The 23,860-nt window shown below is 40.5% G+C and overlaps 1 protein-coding gene across 2 annotated transcripts in view; it reads right to left on the minus strand.

Moving 5' to 3' along the window:
* The window catches only part of GNG12 (guanine nucleotide binding protein (G protein), gamma 12), a 129,928-nt gene that overhangs the window by 73,662 nt on the left and 32,406 nt on the right, over nt 1-23,860 (minus strand). For both annotated transcript variants that reach the window (XM_011994994.1, XM_011994995.1), the window contains exon 2: nt 2,127-2,176. The gene's annotated coding sequence lies outside the window, so the exon portion shown is untranslated. The remainder of the gene's footprint in view (nt 1-2,126; nt 2,177-23,860) is intronic.

Here is a 23,860-nt window from a genome sequence, read left to right on the forward strand (position 1 = left end):
ACCAACAGAGAAATGCACACCTGAACTAGAGGGGTTTCTCTTGGACTGCACTCAGCTGTCACATCACTCACTTGCACAGAGGCAGTCCTCATTGTTTTACCTACAAGGATGTTGTCGGCCACTCAGTGTGGCATTCGCTTTATGAGCACTCTGAAGACATTTCTCTGAGCCTTGAATCATGATCAACCTTGCGTCTTCTGAGTAACTCGTGTGCTTTTATCTTCCAGCCACCGTAAGTTGTTAACGGAGCATGTTTTCCTTCTTATACTGACTGCTCGGAAGCTCAGAGGTAAGACTGTGGGACCTGACAGCAAATGAATAGCCTCTCTCCCATGAACTGGGGCCTTATTTTATCTCTGACTTCACCCCACTTTTCCTTCTCCACAGATTTCCTCCCTTATTTTTCTTAATCGCGTTATATTATACCTATGTTTAAAGGCCATCTCAAAAATCTTTGAAGACAGGTACATACATCAGATCAACAGTAATCAACGTAAGAGGAAACAAACCAAATGGTGAGTGGAGGAGTTTTACAAATGCTGCCATGCAGCGGCAGCCACAGGGTGATGGCCTTGAACCAGCAATAGCCCTGGGCCAACTCATCAAGTCAGCAAATATCTCATTCTCCCTACCCTGGATCCTGTGTTCCTGCTCACCTTCCCTACCCTCCATCCCCCATGGGCAGCCAGTGCCCCTGGGCCATTCCTGAGCATCCACACCTACTCTCTCTTTAGTGCTACTGGTTGCTCTCCCTCCCTCAACTCCTCCCACCAAATCAAAATGCCTTCCACCTCTCTCTAGAACCTTGGGCTTGACTGTATGTTGTCAACAGTTGATAAGAGCATAGTGTCTTTTCTTTCTCAAGGACAGGTACATTTTAACCAGGCATTTTGAAGAGGAAAAAACCCCACAGAAGTAATTCACTAATGGTGGAATATACTACAAAAGTAGTACAAAAGCAATTGAAAAGGAGATTTTTCTTGTAAATCTCAAGTAATTCTATGTAAGGCAGCACAGTACCTGGCACACAGTGCTCAATACACAGTAGCTACTCATTATTACTGTTGTTGCTGTTATTGTTAATCCCACCACTACCATTTAATCACTCACTGTCTATTCCTTTTACCTCTACCAAGCAGGCTACTGCCCTTTTCAGAACACTGGCCGACTGGAGATCCACAATCAATTAATTCATTTTAATTATACTTACGATTTATAATGCACTTAGGGTAACTTGCAGGATGATGAGATACATGGCTTAGTCATCATTAACACTCCACCTGACAGTCAGTGACCCCAAGAAACAAAGCCTAGCTGACATGGACCTGCAGCTACCTGCAGATACATGAATAGTCCCAGGTGAAAGGAGAAGGATCACGTAGCTGAGCCCAGCCCAAATCACCAACCCACAGAATGGTGAGATAAATAAAACATTGTTATTTTGAGCCAGTAAATTTTGACTCAAAATGCTGGCAGTAAATTTTGGGGTGGTTTGTTATGCAGCATAAGATAACTGATACACATTGCAAATAACCACAATATTAGGGAGTGATGTTATATGAAGCCCCAGAAGCTTTCTCACTTTTAAAAAGTACATTATTTTCCTAGCTCTTAAGGAAGTTTTCTACCATGGCAGAACTATTACCTCACAATAATCACATTTAGGTGAGTTAAGAGATGGGAGAAAAAAATACAGAAATAAAGAGTAGAGCCCCAGTATGTTTTATGTTGTAGCTGTGAGCCAATTTTCATTACAACACACTACAAGGGACTGTCTGAATTCCTTGGCTGAAATAACACTCTGTTGTTTTGGATACTGCCTGAAACAAGCAGACCATCAACAGGGGCCTGGAAATAGTTTCATTACCCAAAAAAGTTTTTATTTTAATAGTATTTGGCATGTAATCATGGATCTTTATCCTGCCCATGGTCTTACAAAGGAACATGGGTTGCTCTGTTTTTTTAAGGCATGGAAACATCATAAATCATTATAGAGATTAAAGAAAAGTACAAATAAATAGACATCTCATCATAGCACTGGTAGGGAAGCATCTAACCTAGAAGTGTGAATGTCATCTCAAAAATAAAGTCAAACAGTCACTTTGTTTAAGAAATGAAGAACTTACCAGTAAGACTTTGTGTGGTCCAATGTTTTCAGGTTTTAAGTGGAATGAATCTGAAATAGAATTAAATAAACATTCCATAAGTAAATCACATTTGGAAAGGGTGTGCTTTCGATCCCAAGTGACTGCCATAACATTAAGCATTTATTCCTGTAGTGAAAGATGAACAAAGCTTTTTCTGGCTCCTGATGGAAGAGCGAACATTTTTTGCCAATACAGTTTAACTTCCTGAATAGAGAGAGCATGCTCTCATCTACTTTGGGGAGTGCTCAAAATCTGAGGCCAGTGTAACTATAAATGGTAGTGTTTTTTCCAAACCTCTCTAAGTCAGGGGAAGCCTCTCTAGCTGTTGCCCTTACCTTGGTCACTCAATCTCTTTATGCTAGGACCCACCCATGGCTCCCTCTAAGACACCACCTAAAACGCTGGTGGTCCAACATAACTTGAAGGGCAGAGGAGGAGTGTACAAGACATTCTAATAGTGGCTATCTGATCATATACATAAACACAGATTTTTGTCTTAATTGATAGTAATGAGCCTAAGGTAGTGTTGTTCAACAGAAATATAACCCAAGCCACATACTATTAAAACATAATATTAAATATATTTAATAATTAGATTAATAATATAAAATTATGTATTGTATTATATATATTAATTATAACTCTACATAATTATAATTTAATAACTAGAACATAATATTAGGTGTTCTAGTAGCCACATTTAAAAAGCAAAAAATAAATTAATTTTAATATTTAATTTTACCTAATTTATCTAGAGTATTATTGTAACACATAATACAGAGATCATTAATAAGATATTTTACTTTTTTTAGACTAAATCTTCAAGATTCAGTACCTCTCAACTTGAGCTAGCCACATTTCAAGTAGTCCATGGCCACACATGGCTAGGGGCTACCATACTAGACAGCACAGGTCTAGGGAACCTATTCTTGGCCTTCAGGTATTGGCAAGGCTTCAAGAAGTCTGATGCATATGAAGATCTTATTCACCTATTTTCCTTCTCTCAGTCATCTATCATTACTCCCATTTCGTGATGTCATTTTAACAGAAATCAGACAAAATGACAGCAAATACTTATATATAGCACTTACTATGTGCCAGGAACTGTTCTTGGCATGCCCCTGTGTTACCTCACTTAAACCTCACAATAACTTTATGAGGTAAATATATTATTCTCATTTTGTAACGAGGCAACTGAGGCACAGAGGGGTTACACTATTTACACAAGACTGTGAGACAGTGACAGGGATGAGATTCAAATCTAAGTCGTTTGCCTGCAGAGTCCATGCTTTTACCCACTACCCTCTCAATTAAATTTGAACAGCTCAAAATAAGATAATTACTTTCAGTTTTAATTATAACCATCAAATGATCCAAGTCTGCTCTCATGATAACATGGTTAGATAATAGCAGTGATGGCAGATGGAACAGTTACTGGATGCACTAGCAAATTAAATTTAAAACAATTTGGGATCTGAGCACAAAAACCATAGCAGGCGGGGTCGAAAAGGCTGCACCGGGTCTGGAGGTTTGTCTGGATGACTAAGGTGGTGGTGGTCGGGGAGGTTAATGTGAGGTCCACGGAAAATCTTCTTTTGGTGATTTTTCTGAGGGAAGGGCCTAGTGCTTTCATCAGATGCTGAAAGATTCTCAAACGAGTCTTTTAGATAGGTATCCCTATATCTGTCTCAGCAGGGGTAGGGAGTTAGGAAGAATCAAGTAAAAGAATTAAGAAAACACATCCTTTTCACTTTATTAATCCATAGGCCCCAAAAGAATCACACTCAGTGAGCAAAATCAGCCCGCCACATGCAAGCTTTCTGCCAAATCACAGAGATGGAGGCTGGTCACTGACATCGTAGGGCTAAGGCCACTCAAAGTGCTGCCACCCAGTCTCCCATAGAGAGCCCTGAACCTGCTGAAAATCCTTCCGTGGCTTCCTCTAGGATTTAGGATCAAGGCTAAGCTCCTCAGACTACTCTAAAAAGCCCCTGTGGCCTCATGCCTGGACTCTCCCTCAGGCGTCTCACTGACAGGTCCCAAAATGCACACCCTGCCCCCTTCACTCCTCTATGCCTTTGTGGATTCTGTTCTTTCTGCCAAACATGTCCTTTCCCTACAGTATCAGTGGGTCTTCACATCTCAGTTCAAAAGTCACCACCTCTGGGAAGCCTGTGTGAATACTCTCGACTGGCTTAGCAACAACTTCTCCGCAGTAGTGACAGTATGGTAGTATTCATTCGATTCAAATGGCAATTATATACTACTATAGTTATGTGTCCCTGAAGGAGGGCAATGTGTTCTGAGAAATGAAGTTTTAGGGGATTTCATCATGTGAATATCATAGGGTGTACTTACACAAACCTAGAGGGTACAGCCTACCACATACCTGGGCTACATGGTAGAGCCTATTGTGTTTAGGCTACAAACTTGGACAGCGTGTTACTGTTCTGAATACTGTAGGCAACTATAACACAATGGTAAGTATTTGTGTATCTAAACATAGAAAAGGTATAGTAAAAATATGGTATTATCATCTTTAAAATAGGTTGTTTTGTTTAAAACACATTCAGTTGGTACCAATGGTATTATAGTCTTATGGGACCACTGCCACAGATGCAGCCTATAGTTGACTGAAATTTCATTATATGCACATGAGTGTACTACTGGTAATATTAAAAGCTGGTTTTTTAATGTGCTAGGCACTGTTCAAATGCTTTACATGCTTCTTTAATCCCCTTAGTAATCTTATGAGGAAGATTCTTTCATTATTCCGTTTAGTAGGACAGCAAACTGAGGCACAGAGGTTAAGCCAGTAGCCTAAGGTTACATGGCTCATAAGTAGAGGAGTCAAATTGTAAACCCAGACAATTTGGTTCTAGACCTCACACTCCATGCCTGCCTCCAACTAGGGTCCCGTTCCCTCTACCTTCATTGCCCCTGTACTTACTTTACTCTGGTATCTCCTATATTTTAAGATTTCCATTTATTGGTCTCTCTCCCCACGTTTGCAGAATCCCTGAAGGTTAATAATGTGTCTAGCTCATTTTTGTCTCTCCAGGACCTAGTAAGGTGCTTGGTATATGGCAGATACTCAATAAAGACACACACAGGAAAACACTGGAATAGCACTGAAAGGATAGGAGCCAAGGCTATCAACCCAGGCCTGATAAAAATGTCTTAGGATAAAGAATCTTCAAATACAGACTTTAACAAAGCAAGTTTTGACTTTATCTTTTAAATCCAGCCGGTACCAAGGAGATGGTCACTTCCTAGGCCTGTTCAGTACCAGAGGGAGGAGAAGCAACTCAGAACTTGGCAGACTTGCTCACACCTCCAAGTTCATCAGTTTTACTTTACTTTGCATGTAGAACTAAGTAATAACGTGCTTAAGCAATAGCATACCCAGAGTCTTGGCTGGCCATTATCAAGGACTGCCAGAAAAGACACATGCTAAAAAATTTCCTTTGGCTGCCTGGACATGGCTTGGATATTTCTACCCTGGAGTTCCAGGATATATTTCTTTCCATTACTAACTAAACTCCCCTCGGATGGCTATGGAATTTGAACTTGTAGAAGAATACTTTCCTCTAACAGTGAGAAAGGCAAAAAGTTTTAAGATCTAGAACATACACTGATCTCTAGGAAGAGAAGGAGCTCTCTCTAGCCTGGTCAGAGATTGCATCAGGATTGTGGCCCAGCCTACCCACTTGCAGATAAATACAGCCAGCCATAACATCCACCCTTTATACTGCATCTAGAATGTAAAAGAATCCACCACCTTCCCATGTAAGTAGATGGATGTCAGCATCACTTGTTATTAACAATCAAACCATAAATCTGTATTGACTCTTGCCATATCATCTCCTTACATAAGAAATAGTGACATTAATTTAGTTATTATTGAGAGGTCTACTGAATGTAAATCATGTGCCAGGGATGGTTTTAGGTGTTGGAGATGCAGTGGTGAATGAAGTATAATTACATTATTGACTTGAGGCCCTTACATTGTAATGGGGGAAAGCAAACAAACACGTATGCAAATAAGTAAATAAGATCATTTTAAACAATAAGTTCTACAATTTTTTTCATACATGCAAGGAGTGAAGTGACCTAATGAAGAGTTTAACAAGGTTTCTTCAGCAGCTGTAGGGAGGAGCATTGAAGAGGCAATAGCGAACAAATGGTGACCAAGTGTGAGGCCATTTGATTGTTCAGGTGAGATATGGTACCTCAGATATAGAGAAGTAGATGAATTCAGTATAGGTTCCAGAGGTAAAACAATTAAGACTTGCTGATGAAGTCGATACAGGGGGTCAAGCAACTTGGTCAATGATGGTTTCATTTACTCAGGGAGAAAACAGATTGAGGGAAGAAAAAAAAATCAAGAATTCTGATGTGATCTGGTTAACTGAGAGACATCCAAGGGAGGATGTCAAAAAAGCATTAAGAAGTCTAGAACCATGCTGTCCAATATAGGTACATGTGGGTCTTTAAATTTAAATACAATTAAAAACTCACTTCCCCAGTTGTATGAGCCACATTTCAAGTGACCAAGCAGCCACAGAGGCAGCTACTCTATGGAACAGCACAGGCACTATATGGTTTCACTTGCAAATTCTGATATGTTATCTCAAAAGGCAAAAACAGATGTAAAAGGGCTTTTGACACACATAAAGGACCCTACTGTAGGGATAAAAGGTAAATGCTCCACAAAGGTGGGGCATAGTTGAGGGAAATAAACCCTATGCTCTAAGTCTATCTTACGAATTTGCCTTTATTAGATGCTTGGAGGGCTACCAACTTTGTAAAGTAATACTATATGTGTCAAAGAATTATAAATTCATTCCTGAGCTCCAAAGGTTAAAAACAGTGGGTTAAAATGCTGGCATTTTGCCCCATTGTACAAGGGCTTCTGTCCCAGAGAATGGCACACCCCAAAAGGTTGAACTGGCCTACTTTAACCAAATGGTACCACCCCATTATCTCCACCTTGGGACTGGCTCTTGGCTGGAAGAGCTGGTCTAGGCTGTTCATCAGGAGAAACTCTTTTTACCTGGCTACTGTCCTAATCTACAGAGAGTTTCTGAAGACAAAGTTTTGTTTTCAAATGAGGAACTGGTGGTATATATACTCAACTAACTTGTAGATGAGTTGGGGGAAAAGTATTCTGATAATGCCAAAGACAGTATAAATTTTAAAAAATACACATAGATTCCTATTTCATCACACTTTAAGAGAATAAGTGAAAAAGAGTAAACAAGAAATTGAAATGTTATACTCAACATAATTTTTTTCCCATTTTTGTACTGAAAGGACAATCACAGTTTTAAAAGGATGGCAAGCTTCTTTGGAATTTACCCATATTTCCAGCATCCTAGTGCTGCTATTTATTTTTGCATGTTACCTTTGATAGAAACATGTGCTTTTATGTGACTATGGCCATAGTTTATACAGTATTGGTAGTAAAGGCTTTGGAATTGGGCAGATCTAGGTTTGAATGTCGGATCCTCAACTAATGAGACGCAAGTCCTTGAACAATTTATCTCTAGTGCTCAATTTCCTAACATGTAAAATGGGGCTAATATTACCTTTTGTATACACTTGCTCTAAGGATAAAAAAAGAAAATCTTAGCACAGTGCCACTAGGACAAACTCCATGAATTACGGCTACTATTTCTTTCTAAAATTTCACTTTAAATATTTTAGTATTTCTACACATAGACATAAGTGTTTCATGTTGAAAAGCCACAATTTCCTAAATCAATCCCCTAATGCTGGATAGTTAAGTTACTGCCAGTTTTTATTATCACAAACATGATTACATTGGACATCTTCATGACTTAGCTTTTTCATTCTTTTATCTTATTTCTCTGGCTTCTCTACATTCCTAACAGTAGAATTACTAGCTTTTGCTTTTAAAAGGATTTTTATTGGCTGGGCGTGGTGGCTCACGCCTGTAATCCCAGCACTTTGGGAGGCCAAGGCGGGTGGATCACGAGGTCAGGAGATTGAGACCATCCTAGCTAATACGGTGAAACCCTGTCTCTACTAAAAATACAAAAAAATTAGCTGCGCGTGGTGGCGGGCGCCTGTAGTCCCAGCTTCTTCGGAGGCTGAGGCAGGAGAATGGCGTGAACCCAGGAGGCGGCGGAGCTTGCAGTGAGAGGAGATCGCGCCACTGCACTCCAGCCTGGGCGACAGAGCGAGACTCCGTCTCAAAAAAAAAAAAAAAAGGGATTTTTATTAGCATACAATATCACCAGCAAAATAATGCACAGTTCCTGAGATCTTCATATTTTATACATAAAATAGTATTAAGACTGTTTTATTTTGTATTTGTAAGAGCATTAGGATCAACATTTTTACATGTTTATTAATGGTGTGTCACCTTGAAAAACAATAATTTTATATTTTTTGGTTATTCATGTACTAGGAACCTGATGTTTTTCTTGTAAGTTTGAATAAGTTCTTTGTAGTGCACAGTAATCAACAGATAATATATACATTTGCCACAAATAGATTCCCAAAACTTATGCAAGTAAGTATGAAAGTAACTTTTCACTTACATAGCATTTCATAAATAATGTGTAACAGCTATATTTTGTATAAACCTCAAGAGATATGATACTGCTTCTTGGCAAAATGTTTGGCTTTTGATTGAATTTCAAAGTCAATTTATATCCACGCTGATCGTCATAGCAACCTTGTGAGTGAACTGGGGAGTATAACAGTGTTGCCTGTACAGCAGAGAAAACAGATCCAAACAGGCCAGGGGACTGAGACAGGATCACTGAATCCTGCAGCTGAATCCCTCTTTCTCTGAGTCACAGGACCCCTTGTGAAAGGAAGCTTACAAGGTAAAAGTGAAGAGACGTATTTTGTGCAAAATGGATTATTCTTCAAAGCACCAATTCTATATTGTTTCCTATTAGAAAGCCTTTACACACAGCATCCAAGAACCATGTTTACTTCGCTGGAGGATCTCAAGAAATGCTAGCATTATTTCAGCAAATTTACTGTAACAATGGCTCACAAAATGGATCTACCCTCACACAGTTTTTTATACAGACAAAATAATTTAAATAACTTAAACCTAAATTAAGTTTTAAGTTATTATTATTATTTTTTTTACCTGGCATAAATACCACTTCTTCTCCCAAGTATTCCCTCATTCTTTGGCTCAATGAAACCACTCTTCTCTTAGAATTTCTACAACCTTTTTCACCTCCTACTTTTTATCACAGATATTTGGGAATGTGCTGCACTTCTCTTACTGGGTGGTAAGGTCCCAACGGTCCATATTTTAGTCGTATCTCCTAAATCACCTGGCATCTTACTCTGCATGGAGGAGCACTCGTTCAATGTTTTACAGAGACATGGGGGAAGAATTTTCATAGTTAAGAGACAACAGTTTTTTAAAAAATGTAATTAAAATAAGAGCATTAAAGTACAGGTTGCACTAACTGTATTCTCTTTGCTACACCATTCCTTTTTTTGGCAAACATACTATCATGAGACACTTCTAATGCATTCTTAGGCTGGAGGTCTGCATTAGCCAAATAATACTAAACTACATTAAACAGAATGTCTAAGAATGTTTCCAACCATGTACAAATCTGTATAAATACACAGCTATATCTGTGATGCTTTTATTTGCAAATTCAGATATAACTTCTCAAAAATTCACTGTGTATACACACAGACACACAGTACACAAGCACTAAAGTCTTGGTCAGCATTTGGGAAAAACTCAGATAAAAATATGGGACATCTGTTTCCTAATACTAGGAAAATTCACAGGAAATGATTAATGTTAACTAGGGAGAAAGAAATAATCTGGATTGAATTATGAAATGAAAACATCCAAAATTTACAATTGAATACAGTATAGCCTGTGAGCCATGAGATCTTCAAAACTGGGGATGATTTAACATTTTATTGAAATACCTGTTACAGTAGAAACATTTTTATTCCGTATATACACACCAATAAACAAAAGTGAATACCCCAGCCTACACAATACTTTCAGATTCTGTATCTCCCCGCGGATATTTATGTAACCCTTGGCAGTTGAGGTTAGCTGTTTCGTGTGTATTTCAATAACGTGCCCAGTGCCTTGTGGGACAAATTAGTACCTAACACTAAATTGGACGGTGGTCCCCAGACAGAGAGAATTGGGGTCTTTTGAGAAAGATCTAGCATAGCTATATCTCCCAAGGAGAACTGGAGGGACAATGATGGACAGCCACAGAGCAAGGCCAAAGAAAACTGTAGAAGAGGGTCTGTAGCTTGTTAGCTCTTCCACCATCCTGCTGCTTATAAGTGTCTCTGAACCTACTATGTGTTTGGCAATGTGGAAGGTGGTAGGGACAAAACAGAGAACAAAATATAGTCCCTCTATGGGCCAGATGCAGTAGCTCACACCTATAATACCAGCACTCTGGGAGGCTAAGGTGGGCAGATCATTTGAGGTCAGGGGTTCGAGACTAGCCTGGCCAACATGGTGAAAACCCATCTCTACTAAAAATACAAAAACAACAACAAAAAACTAGCCAAGCATGATGGCATGTGCCTGTAATCCCAGCTACTTGGGAGGCTGAGGCAGGAGAACTGCTGGAACCCGGGAGGTGGAGGTTGCAGTGAGCAGAGACTGGGCCACTGCACTCCAGCCTAGGTGACAGAGTGAGACCCCGTCTCTCCCTTCTCTCTCTCTCTGTGTGTGTATGTGTATATATATGTGTGTGTGTGTCTATATATATGTATATATATGTGTGTGTATAAATATGTGTGTATATATATAGTCCCTCTCCTCAAGGAACCCACAATAAGTCATATAAACAACTCATGAGGCCACCATAGCTCCAGTGGCAAATAATCTAATTACAGTAAGGACAGCTAACTCTGAGAACACAGGGGACACTTATACCGGTCTGGGATGATCACAGAAGGCTTCCAGGAGGAAGCAGGGTGGAAGCTAAACTGTACGGAATGATCAGGGTTTACCACAAGAGGAAAGGAGGCAGGTATAAGTAAGGTAGAGGGAAAAGTTCGTGCCAAAGCCTGAGAGGAAGTGAGTCCCTACGCACACTGGGGGATGCAAAGAGCTTGGTGCACTGGGGCAAAGAGTTCTCAAGTGGAGAGAGTCCTTATTAACTAACAGGCAACAGCCAGGCAAAACCTAAAGGAGGTAACTATAGTGAAAACCACAGGACCAATGGAAATGACCCAGAATCTCTAGCATCTTCACATCAGAAAGAGTTATCACAGACAGGGGGGACAGCCCAGGCCCTTTTGAGCAATAGACCTCTAGAGAGAGAGCAAGAAGATAAACTGTACCATGGCCACAACCTCATCAGAGTCAATGCCGGTTTCCAATTCCAAGGAAAAACCAATAGCCAGCTACCCAACCCAACAAAAAGGAAGAGTGAGCAGGCCTTCTTCACAACCCTAAGAGGATGGCAGAATTATCTCCATTTTACAGGTAAGCTGCTGGTTTTAGAAGACAGGATTTATCAATATTCCTTTCTGTTGATCGATCCAGCTTCTGACTAGGAAAAACCAACTCATCTTGCTTTGACTGGGACTTCCTAGTTTTTGTACTGAAAGTCTCATGTCCCAGGAATCCCCTCAGTGCTACGCAAGCCAAGATGGTTGGTCAGCCTACTCAGAGTTTGTGACGTACATGAAGTGGGCAATGGGATTTATGACACAGCTTTTTGTATAGGAACTGGTGCAAAGTTACACGTGACTGACCTCCCAAGCTAACTTGGATCCTCTGAATGACGGAACCTTTTGGAATAACTTAGTGGCTTCTCCAAGGCTCCTATATTATTTGCCATAATTTACACTGAATAATATTTGCAAAGCAAAAGCCTAGCTGAGGGCTTAGTGATTACGATCTGTGTGCTAACATCAGATAATTGCATACTTCACAGCAATCAGCTCGAAGAGTCGTCTGAAATTAGTTGTTGTTGTTAACTGAAAGTTAACCAAACAATCTTTCAGCTTTAACTTTTTTCATTTGTTTTGTTTTGAGACAGTGTCTGGTTCTGTCATTCAGGCTGGAGTATAGTGGTGTGATCAGGTCACAGCTCCCTGCAGCCCCTATCTCCTGGGCTCACACAATCCTCTTGAGTTTCCCTAGTGGCTGGGACTACAGGGTCACTTCACCACACCCAGCTAGTTTTTGTATTTTTTTTTAAAGAGATAGTGTGTTGCTACGTTTTCCAGGCTGGTCTTAATCTCCTGGCCTCAAGCCATTCTTCTGCTTGAGGATTCAAAGCATAAGGATTTAAGGCATGAACCACTGTGTCTGGCCGGCTTTAACTTCTGACATTGAAAATCTTCCTAAAATAAATTAGTTTACTTACACAGGAAGAGTAGTATACATATTTTCATATATCTTTGTTAACCAGGAATCCTACCATGCCTTACTTATTGCAATGGCTTACATTCTTACTGTTCGACAGATTTAAGAAGGTTTAGAAGACAACAAGAACGCATTATAGTTTCCAATAAATATAGTCACAATAGGATATTACTTTGTGGCAATATCTGGCAGGCAGAGAGTGGCTGACAAATCTTTATAGAATGAATGATGGTGGGAAAGTGGCCCATACAGAACTACAAAAAGGAAAATGATGAGGATAGTGAATGAGATAAAGGCTATACTTGTGCTTTTGCTACAGTGCTGTTGACTAAAGCAGCGGGAGCTCCAAGCTGAGGCACACAGTTCTTGTCCAATAAAAGGAAGCAAAAGCTCTTCAAGAGCAGTCCTTTCCTTACAAGGGTGGTAATGAATAAAATAGGTGACATGGCCTTCGGTCTGCAGAAGATGCAGAAAGACTTCAACGGAAGACCAAGGGCCCGCTATTAAGTCCTGATTCAAAAGGCATCCCCCCAGGAAGCTCAGGAAATGTCATCCAAGCTAATGCTCTTTGGTGAGAATCCTGACATAGGAATGGATGAAGATACGTGCCTTAGAATCTTTCTCCGACAAAAGCAATGATTTCTAACACATTTTTGGTTAGCTTTTGATGAAAAGATATTTCTAACATCTAATCGTGTTTGAATGGAACTATATTAAAAATACTTTTCATTAGCCTCAGAAAACTAAAAAAAAAATTAAAGAGTAAAATTTAGCAGTACTTTTTACTGGTGATATGTAACTATGAGTCCCTCTAAAAATTCTGGTTTTATTGGAGTAGTCTAGGTAACTGAGATTTTGCTATATATTGAAAATAAACATTTTGCCCATGAGGTTTAGTTCTCTAATGCTATTACTCTTTTTGCCGACACCTTTGCATCAGACATAGAATCACAGAAGACATATTCAGGTTATGTCTGCTGCAGAGTCAGGCGGCACAAGCGGGCAGGATGCAGCCAAGGGCACTGCCCTGAGCCTGGATCAGAAAAACAAGAGCCGGAAGGGTTTGTTTCCACTCTGCCAGACCTTTGGTGTAGATGAGCGCACTTCCCCAGGCCTCGGACTCAGAGGAAGAAAATGAGGAGTGCTCATCAGGTGAGACTGTGAGCCTCCCTCCAAGACCCACACATTCACAGATGTGTGAAGTGGGTGTGCTATAAAGTATCCCACGCTGATTTTGGGGCTTTGACTCCACAGAATAGTTTAGTCTTAAACTCTAGCTACCAAAATATGGATTAGCAAAGAAATTTTTCTGTCATTGAAAACCAAAGAAGTAAGATACACAGATTCTAAGGACTTGCTCATCTTTTCCTGTATCATCAAGAGATCAACAGCTTATTAAAAAACAGAAACAAACACTCATCTGTGTTCAACACAGTCCACTGAAAGCCATAACTCAACAGGAAGACTATTCTGAAGAAAATCAGCATATCCAGTACAACCCACCTGTTCTTACACTTACCACCTGCTTCCTGGGTAAAGCCATCTTTGCTGCCTCTATTGTAATATTAGTTTGCACCCCCGCCCTCCACCAGGCATCCTTACAGATCTTTCCATTTTACATACATTCTGAACTACACAGACAATCTATTGCCCATCCTTTAGGGAAATATACAAGCATATAATCACTGTACTAGCCAAAAAAACTCAGAGCCAAGAAAAAAAAATCTGTCATCCGCTATACCACAGCAGGGAGATTTAAAGGCAGCTTAGGGCATTCAACAACGTTCTATCTGTCAAATCAGCCACTTCTGTGCCCATCCCTTTTCCTTGGATCTCCTGTTGGCCATTTATGTATCTGCATCAACAACTTGATTGTAAAGTCCCCTGACTGCATAGGCCATAGTTTATTCCTTTTTTTTTTTTTGAGATGGAGTCTCGCTCTGTTGCTCAGGCTGGAGTGCAGTGGCACTATCTCGGCTCACTGCAACCTCTGCCTCCCAGGTTTAAGCAATTCTCTTGCCTCAGCCTCCTGAGTAGCTGGGATTACAGGTGCATGCCACCACCACGCCCAGCTAATTTTTGTATTTTTAGTAGAGACAAGGTTTCTCCATATTTATCAGGCTGATCTCAAACTCCTGACCTCGTGATCTGCCCGCCTCGGCTTCTCAAAGTGCTGGGATTACAGGTGTGAGGCACCATGCCCAGTCCATACTTTATTCCTATATGTATTTGTTTTCCTTCCCACAAGAATTATCTCTTTACTTGAAGCGCCCTAGATTGTTAATAAATGAAAAAAACACTCTGGATGTACTTAATTATATCTAATTTTCTAAAACTGAAATGTTCACAGTGGCTCAGGGGAAGGGTAACGCAAGAGTTAATTCTGAAATTCAGTTCTATTTATCTTATTTGTCAGAGCCAGCTTTTATTCCTGTGAACATGTCTCTCCTAATTCCAGGAATAATTGTGGATACTGATGATGTAAATACAGTTTTTTTTAATCTTTTAAAATTCGCACTCATTTCTGATAACCTTATCATCCCTACTCAGATTCTGATATACCCATCCTTAGGTGTCTTAGGAAACTGTGATATGTATTTTCAGTCTCCTTTGCTGAATTCTCTCCTCTTCCTCAAATCTGATGACTCTCAAATCTCTATCTCCCATCTCAGCTTGCTCTTTGAACTCCACACATACTTGTCTGACTGACTTCTTAATATCTCCCCTAGGATGCTTAATAAGGCATCACAAACAATTGTGCCCTGGCCACAATCACCTCCCACACTGCTCTCCCCTCTTGGGGCCCCCAGGGGACATCAATGGTACCAGGAGGACTCCATCATTCATGCCCTTGTTCAAGCCAAAATCTTCATTCATTTTTGGCTCCTTTCTCACCAACTGCATATCCAACCAATCGATCAGCAAATCCTGTCAGCCCTGCCTTCAAAATACCTCTAGAATCCAGTCACGCATTGGCATCTCCTCTGCTCCCATCTGGGCAAACTAGCAGTATCTCTCGCCTGGATGACTTAAAGAGTTCCCTCTGCTGATCTGGGCTTCACACTTGCTTCCCTCCTCAACCCCCCACCTAGTCTCCATCAGTCATTACTTCCTAGCTCAAAACTCTCCAACAGTTTCTCAGCATACTTAACACACTCACTCACATCCACTCCTTGGCCCATCAGGCGCTATGAGAAATGGCCTTGGCTCACTGTATTCAGCCACACTAGCTCCTCTTCTCCTTAAATCTGCCAAGCAATGCTCTGTCTCGGGGTCCTCACACAGGTTCTTCCTTCTGCTTAAACTTCTCACAGACACTGTAGTCCTACACATCTCACTGCCTCACTTCCTTCAGGTCTCTAGGTCAAGCGCTATCTCCTCAGAAAGGCCATACTCTCTTTTCCCAGACTCTGCTTTGGTTTTCTTCTTGGTATGTAACCCTTCCCCCTTCCTGGCACTCTATTTTCTATCTATTGAATTATTAGCCCTCTCCTTCACTGGAATGTCAACGCCATGAGAAAAGGATGTTGTTTGTTTACCGTTTTACTCCCAGTGCCTGAGGCAACGCCTGACACAGGCTAGGCATTCAAGACAAAATACGCATTTTTTTTGTTACTGAATGAATGAATGCATATTCTCAACTAGGCAGAAATATTTTATTGAACTTGATTTTTCTGATGTTCACATTATAAAAATAAATATTTTCCCTCTCCCCAAGTGAATCATAAGATAAGGCATGATTTTTAAACTACGTATGCCTTACCCCTTAGATTCTGATATCTGCCCATCGGGGTGTCTCAATATAGAAAACCTCATGGCTACATTCTGAATTTTTACTAAGCATCTGGCATGTTCTGTAGTCTTTTACCTCTAACTAAAGCCTTAAGGCTTTATTACCTTTAAAAAATGCTTGCAGAATTAAGCTAATAAAGACATTGTCTGCCTTACTTGTGGCAGTGGCAGCTTTTTTTGTTTTTCCCCCAGTTGTATCTGAATAAGGCTGCTCAGATTTCAATGCCAACTAGTTTGTCCCACAACTTTTGTTGTTTGGGCCCAGCAGCCACAGAAACACTGTGGAATATTAAGACAACTCCTTGGAAGAGACTAGAAGGAAGTTCAGGCCCCTTCTGCCAGGAGTCTCCAATACATTTGGGTTTTCTGGCTGCCTGGCCAGTATTGGTGCTTTTCACAAGAGCAGTGTTTCCTTCATGAATGAAGCCCATTTATCATGACACACTCAGTGGACAGAGTTAGCTCCCAGGGGACAGCCACTCTCCCAGCCTCTGACATTTTCCCAGTGTGACAGTGAATACCACCCCACAGAGACCACTACTGCTCCGTGAATTCCACCTTGGACTCTTAGCAAACCTCAGCTTCAGCAAGTTCAGTCAACTGGAAATTGTCTCCTGTGTCTTTTCTCCTTTTCTTAAAGCATAATCTTTCTGGATCTTTTACATATAAGACTTTGGAATTATTGTGTAAAAACAAGATGTTCTTAATCCTGACTCACTTGAGAAATGTCAGACTCAGCTTAGTTCAAAGATCTGGTCAAATTCTAACATTAGTGATAACATAAATAGAAAACACAGATGGGTATCAGTTCTGCCCTTTTACTTCTTTAATAAATAAAATGCAGCAAATCATCTGCAAGTCTTGGTGAACTTTGATTTCCATGTATTTCTTTAAAGCTTAAAAATTTTGATCTTTGTGATGTGAAATCTTATTTAATTGTTTGGGAATTTAAGTTGTTAGGTGGTTTGTCCAAAAGAAGAAAATGGTAGATATCAAATACTAAGTATTTGGTCATTCAAGGCAAAAGCTCCCACTCAAAGCACTTTAATTTTTTTTTTTTTAAACCACAAATCTGGCCTCCTAGAATGTTGTGCTTGTGCAGTTTAACTCTGGACTTCATTCCACTGCAGTCTGCATCCCTCTCGGGCTGTGCAAGTGGCTTTCTTCCGCTATTCTCTGAATACTGAACTTGGGAAGAGCCAACATAAACCCCATGCTGGTGACATTCTGAACGACCCCCAAATTCCTGCACTCTTCTGCAAAGCTTCACCGCCAACCCTCCTCCCTGTCCCCTCCTTCCTCAAACACTGTTTCACGTGTTTTTCTCTTCACTAACATTGTTGGGGAAGTATTTTGTTAACAGTTCTTTGACCAGTTTCAGCACACAATTTCTGGCATTAGTCACTGTTGCAGCTTTTTAGAGGCCTACCACTGACTCCAGAAAATATTTCTCTATTTGAATTCGTTTACTCTTTTCTTTTGCCATCCAAAACGGAGCGGGGGGATAAACTCTCACGGAGAGACACAACAGTCACAAAAACCTTTCTACTCTGCATAAACAGAATCTTAAGGCACCAATTGGGGGCTCACAAATCCTGAATCCCTTAACCCAGATAATAAAGTCTTACAAGTAAACCATATCCACTAAACTTTAATGTTGGCTTTTACTTTCCACTTAATTACTTTTGTGAAAATGTGGCCAACATAAAGTTGTCCATCCACCAACAGTCCTCAACATCTCTTTGCTAGCAGAACCTGGGCTTGTCGGAATAGAGACCCTGTGAGCTCAGGAGAGATGGGAGCCGTAGTTTAAGGGTGGGCCTTTGCCCTGCTCACTACAATGAAGTCTGAGGGGAGATGACAGGAGAATGCTGGGGAAGGATTCTGCTTCCTCACAGAAGCCAGGGGTAGCGTGACCCATGCCCCCTTGATTCCCAACTTTGAAACTGGTCATGAGGCACAGAACCGTGACGGCCATTTGATGACCACGAGAAAGCATGTCTCAATTTAAAAAACTTAACACAACAAAGACGGTGGATCACAGAGATGAAAAGAGCATAAGTCTTTCAAACCAAAGAGCAGAAGCAGCTGCCTCCTCCAAGCTTTATGAAGATGTAGAGAAACAACTCCCTACTTGTTAGGGACAAATTAGTCCAGCTTTTCTGTTACTTATAGTCTTGATATATATGAGATGACAAAAGAAAGGCTTCTTAATTTGGTCTCCTCTAATGCAGAATTGAGAAAATGTTTGTTTAGCAAACTTCAAGCTAATAGGGCAAGTATGACTTGCTCCAGCTATATTTATATTATTTAGTACAGAGGCCCTTCGGCTTTCTCAATCCAGAGTGGTCACTCCATCCATCTGTCCAACCAACCAACCAATCATCCATCCACCCACCCACCTATCCGCCAACCCATTTCTTCTTTTTTTCTAACAACAACCAACTGCTGAGCCAGGCACTTCACTAAGCACTGTAGATACAAACAACCCAAAGGACAGAAAATACGATACCCATTTTAGAGATAAGGACACAGGTACAGATGGTCTCAATGTTTTTCCTAAAACCTAGTCTACAAGTGTAGAGTCAGGATTCAAATCTAGGATGTGTGAATTTAAAGGCCTTGCGCTTTTTACTATCCCATGCAGCTTCAAATGTTAATAATCTCCTTGTTGGCCTGATTTAAAAATAACAAAAACTGCACTGCTTTTTAATATTCTGCAATTTTGACTGTTCCCAACTCTGCCATCTGCAGTTAGTTACACTGCACCCTTTCTTGACATTTGATGTACCCAGACCAAAGGTCCACTTTCCACCTAGAAGTCTGACGGACACCATGCCTGCAAAATGGCAGCCCACCATGATGATCTCTTTTTCAACCGCATGCACCTTGCCTCTGCAGGCTGCTGTCTGCACCATGAGTCAGAGACCTTTTCCACCTTGCTTACCCGTGCTGAGTACACTCTGTGGCACTCACTAGGTTGTCCATACATATCTGCTGATTAAATGTATGAGAAAAAATAAGCCAAAGAATAAGATGCTGTCTCAGGAAATCCTGAATGCCAGTTCTCAGGACTCTTAATTTAATGAGTTGGTATCACTTCAAAAACCTTGGCAGAGAGTCCCATTCCAGAAGGTGTTTAATAAGCTGCTGACTAAGCTCTCTGGACACCAGGTTTATAGCAAATATGTTCTCATCTGTGAAACACTGGAAACAACCCAAATATCCAGTATTTGGATGAAAAGTTGAACCAATGGCCACTTATCAGTGCAGGAGTTTCTTTTATTGCCATTACAAGAAAAAGGATGTGGAGTGTGAGGACACAGGAAAAGGGCAACACGAATCAAGGTCAGATGCAAAGGCAGGCAGACCAACAGAGAATAATACACTGACTCCAGTTATGCAAAAATATGCACATGGAAACCAAATGGCATGAGAATGTGAAGCTGAACTCACAAGAATACTTTCTCCTACATGTACAATAAAAATTCAGAATTTAGTAATTGTAAACTGGCTCTTCTTTCTTCTGTTTAATCTCCATACCCTTCTTATGATCGGTGTTACTGAATTCTTATGAAATGCAGGCTCACAATTTAACATGTGACCGATTTAGAAAAACATGTCTTCTATATGCCTATGATGAAAATAAATGCCCTACTGACAAAAGACATCCATTTATTTGTCAGGCTAAACACATCTATTTATTTAGATCTATTTATTTGTCAGGCTAAACATATACTACATTATTCCCGGTGTCTGAATGCTGTGTATGTGAAAAGCCCAATACACACATACTCTTTTCACATTGCACATTCAGATAACCCAATCTTTACTTTTCAAGGACAACCATTCCCTGCTGAGACTGGCACACTCAGGATGCTTTCTGCTTGAGGCCTGCATTTCCATACTTTTCTTTTAGCTAACTCTGGTTCGTTAAAGAATTCCTGAACTTGAGTGTACCTTTCTCAAATAATAACAACGAGTACCACTTATTATTTTACTATATACTAGGTATGTCTGTAAGCACTTTCCTATGAGCTCATGTCAATCATGTTTTCCAGTATGACCTCAAACACAGATTATATGACAGATAGTAGGCACTCAATAAATACATATTTACTAGTTGGGTTATGCTTTAGTTCATGTAACTCTCATGTCCACATTATAAAAGAAGTATTATAATTATCCGTGTTTTATAGATGGGGTGCAGATAGGTAAAGTTAATTGCTTAATGGCCAATATTTTGCTAAGGTCAATAGAAATAGGGTAATGTTGTTTTGTGTTGCTATAAAGTAATACCCAAGGCTGGATAATTTATTTTAAAAAGAGGTTTATTGGGCTCACTATTCTGCAGACTGTATAAGAAGCATAGTGCTGGCATCTGCTTCCGGTTAGGGCCTCAGGAGGCTTCCACTCATGGTGAAAGGCAAAGGGGGAACAGGTGTGTCACTTGGTGAGCCAGACAGCAAGAGAGATGTCAGGTTCTTTTAAACAACCAGCTCTTGTGTGAAGTAATTAAGTGAGAACTCACTCATTACCATGGGGAGGGCACCAAGTTATTTATGAGGGATCTGCTGCCATGACCCAAACATCTTCCACTAGGCCCCACCTCCAACATTGGGGATCACATTTTAACATGAGATTTGGAGGGGATAAACATCCAAACTAAGACAGGTAGTCAGCTTCCTACCTCAGCGAACCACATTTCAATCCCTGGCTCATTTTCAATGGGATTATACTTTTATGAGTTAAAAATTAAGTGATAAAACACAGAAAAGCATGCTCATCAGAATAAATTCCAAAATTATTTTTCTACTCATACCTAACTTGTCCTGCCATTATGATACAGGTTCTTGAAAGGCAGAGATCCCCTTCCCTTTGTATGTCAATGGAAGGTGGAAATACTCTCCCAAAATGCCTCACCAAGTACCACACTAGACCGTTCAGAGGCAAGAAGTCCCATGGCTTGTTGAACACTGAGATTCAAAAGCATAACTGAGTCAGGCAGGACAAAACTATAAATTAAATCACCTGTGAAAGCAAAACAACTCAAGTATGAACTACACAAAAATAAAACGTAACCCTCCACACTCACTCTGTAGAAGCCAACTAGCAGTGTACAGCTTAGGGAAAACAGTCCCTTGCTGTGATAGTTCTGACTTTTAAAAAATCCCAACTTATTTCAATCAAATGATTTCCAGTTAAACTCTACACTTTGCCAGAAGAGGTTCTGACCTAGAAAATAGGATGGGAAATGGGAAAAATAATGATCAGTCCAATTCCAGTCAACCAGGGCGCGACATATCCCTATCATGGCATGTACATAGCATTTAACAACAGAACCATCCCCTCAGAGCCAAGACCTTCCTCAGGTGACAGCGCCGGCCAGGCTTACCAAGTTCTACTGTAAACAGGGCTGAGGTGACACGCATCTCCACTGGCACCACTGGATGATCACAGTGGCCTCAAAACCAGCCTCTCTGGTTCAAATGCCCTGTCCTCAGATCCATCCTACTCATTAAACCAGTCCATCGTACTCATTAAACCAGTCCCAACTACATTTTTGTTCCTATGTTCAAGAACCTATAGGAGGTTCCTTTCACTTTCTGCCTCAGTCTGCCCTCTCCTGTTTGCTTTCCAATGCCCTACACCAGGGGTCCCCAACTCCCAGGCGTGGACTGGTATCAGTTCGTGACCTGTTAGGAACTGGGCTGCACAGCATGAGGTGAGCGGCAGGGAGCCAGCAGTACCACCTGAGCTCCGCCTCCTGTAGGCTCAGCGGCAGCATCAAATTCTTACAAAGCATGAACCCTGTGGTGAACTGCACATGCAGGGGATCCAGGTTGTACACTCCTTATGAGAATCTAACTCAACGCCTGATGATCTGAAGTGTAACAGTTTCATCCTCAACCCCTCTGTGACCGCTGGCCATGGAAAAATTGTCTTCCATGAAATTGGTCCCTGGTGCCAAAAAGGCTGGAGACCACTGCTGTATTGAAATATTATTAGAGAAAAGGAAGAGAAAAAGGTCAGACAGAAATTACGATGTATTTCCATAAAGTTACCCTGAGTCTTCCTGCCTCCCCTTCCCCCTCTGCCACCTGAGACAGCAAGACCAACCCCTCCCCTTCCTCCTCCTCCTCAGCCTACTCACCGTGAAGATGTTGAGGAGGAAGACCTTTATGATGATCCACTTCCACTTAATAAATAGTAAACCTGGCCAGGCGCGATGACTCATGCCTGTAATCCCAGCACTTTGGGTGGCTGAGGTGGGCGGATCACAAGGTCGGGAGATCGAGACCATCTTGGCCAAAATGGTGAAACCCTGTCTCTACTAAAATACAAAAAATTAGCCGGGTGTGGTGGCACGAGCCTGTAGTCCCAGCTACTCGGGAGGCTGAGGCAGGGGAATTGCTTGAACCCGGGAGGTGGAGGTTGCAGTGAGCTGAGATCATGCCACTGCACTCCAGTCTGGCGACAGAGCAAGACTCAGTCTCAATAAATAAATAAATAAATAAATAGTCAATATATTTTCTCCTCATGCTTTTCTTAATACTTTTCTCTAGCTTATTTTATTCTAAGAATGCATTATATAATACATATAACATACAAAATGTGTGTTAAGTGACTGTATATGTTATTAATACGGCTTGTCAGTAGTAGGCTATTGATAGTAATGTTTTTGAAGAGCCAAAAGTTATACGTACGTTTTTGATTGCATGGGGGTTGTAACCCCTAACCTCTGTGTCGTTCGAGGGTCAACTATAGTTAGGAACGTGGCTACCCATTTTTACCAAATAGTCTGAGTCTGCTTCCCTTAGCAGAAACTGGGCCTTTTAAGAAGGGGCTTATAAGGCATGGCAGACACGTTTATTTCTCTCTCCAGGGAACTGCTCTTCTTCACATCTTTACTGTACTTAGCATAATAAATCCCCAGGCGCGGCCATAAACAGCAGAGCATTGTATAGTATTCTACAATCATTTCATGTTTATTTGTTCTGACTTTGTATCTAGTTAGATAGTGCCAATGAACCCAGACCACAGTGACGTTCATGAATAAACTTTGCTAGAGGACTTAGTTTTCACATGTATACCAGCAACTAGCACTGTTTATAAATAGTTCTATTATAGTACTTCTCAAACTTTTTGTTCTCAGGACCCTAAAAAATTGATAATCCCAAAAGACTCAATTATTAGCTTAATCTGATATATAGTTAGAAACTGAAACTGAGAAGTTAAAAAATACTTATTAATCCATTAAAATATAATAGTAATAAATTCATTACCTCTTAGCAAAAACATTTATAAAAACAATGTTTTCCAAAACAGAAGAAATTTTAGTGAAAATTGTTTTACAGTTTTGTAACTCTTTAATTTCAACTCTCTTTGCACACCTTTTAACCGGAGACAGCTGGTTTTTTTGGTTTCTGCTTCTAAATCCAATTTTTGTGATATGTTGTTGGCGTTGTAGTGTATGAACAGTCTGGCCTCACACAGATATAGATGAAAAGTCTTTTAAGATATGTGTGGATATTTTTCTTTGAAACTA

The sequence above is a fragment of the Mandrillus leucophaeus genome, unplaced genomic scaffold (genome assembly GCF_000951045.1).
Source record: "Mandrillus leucophaeus isolate KB7577 unplaced genomic scaffold, Mleu.le_1.0 Scaffold464, whole genome shotgun sequence".
Taxonomy (NCBI): Eukaryota; Metazoa; Chordata; class Mammalia; order Primates; family Cercopithecidae; genus Mandrillus; species Mandrillus leucophaeus.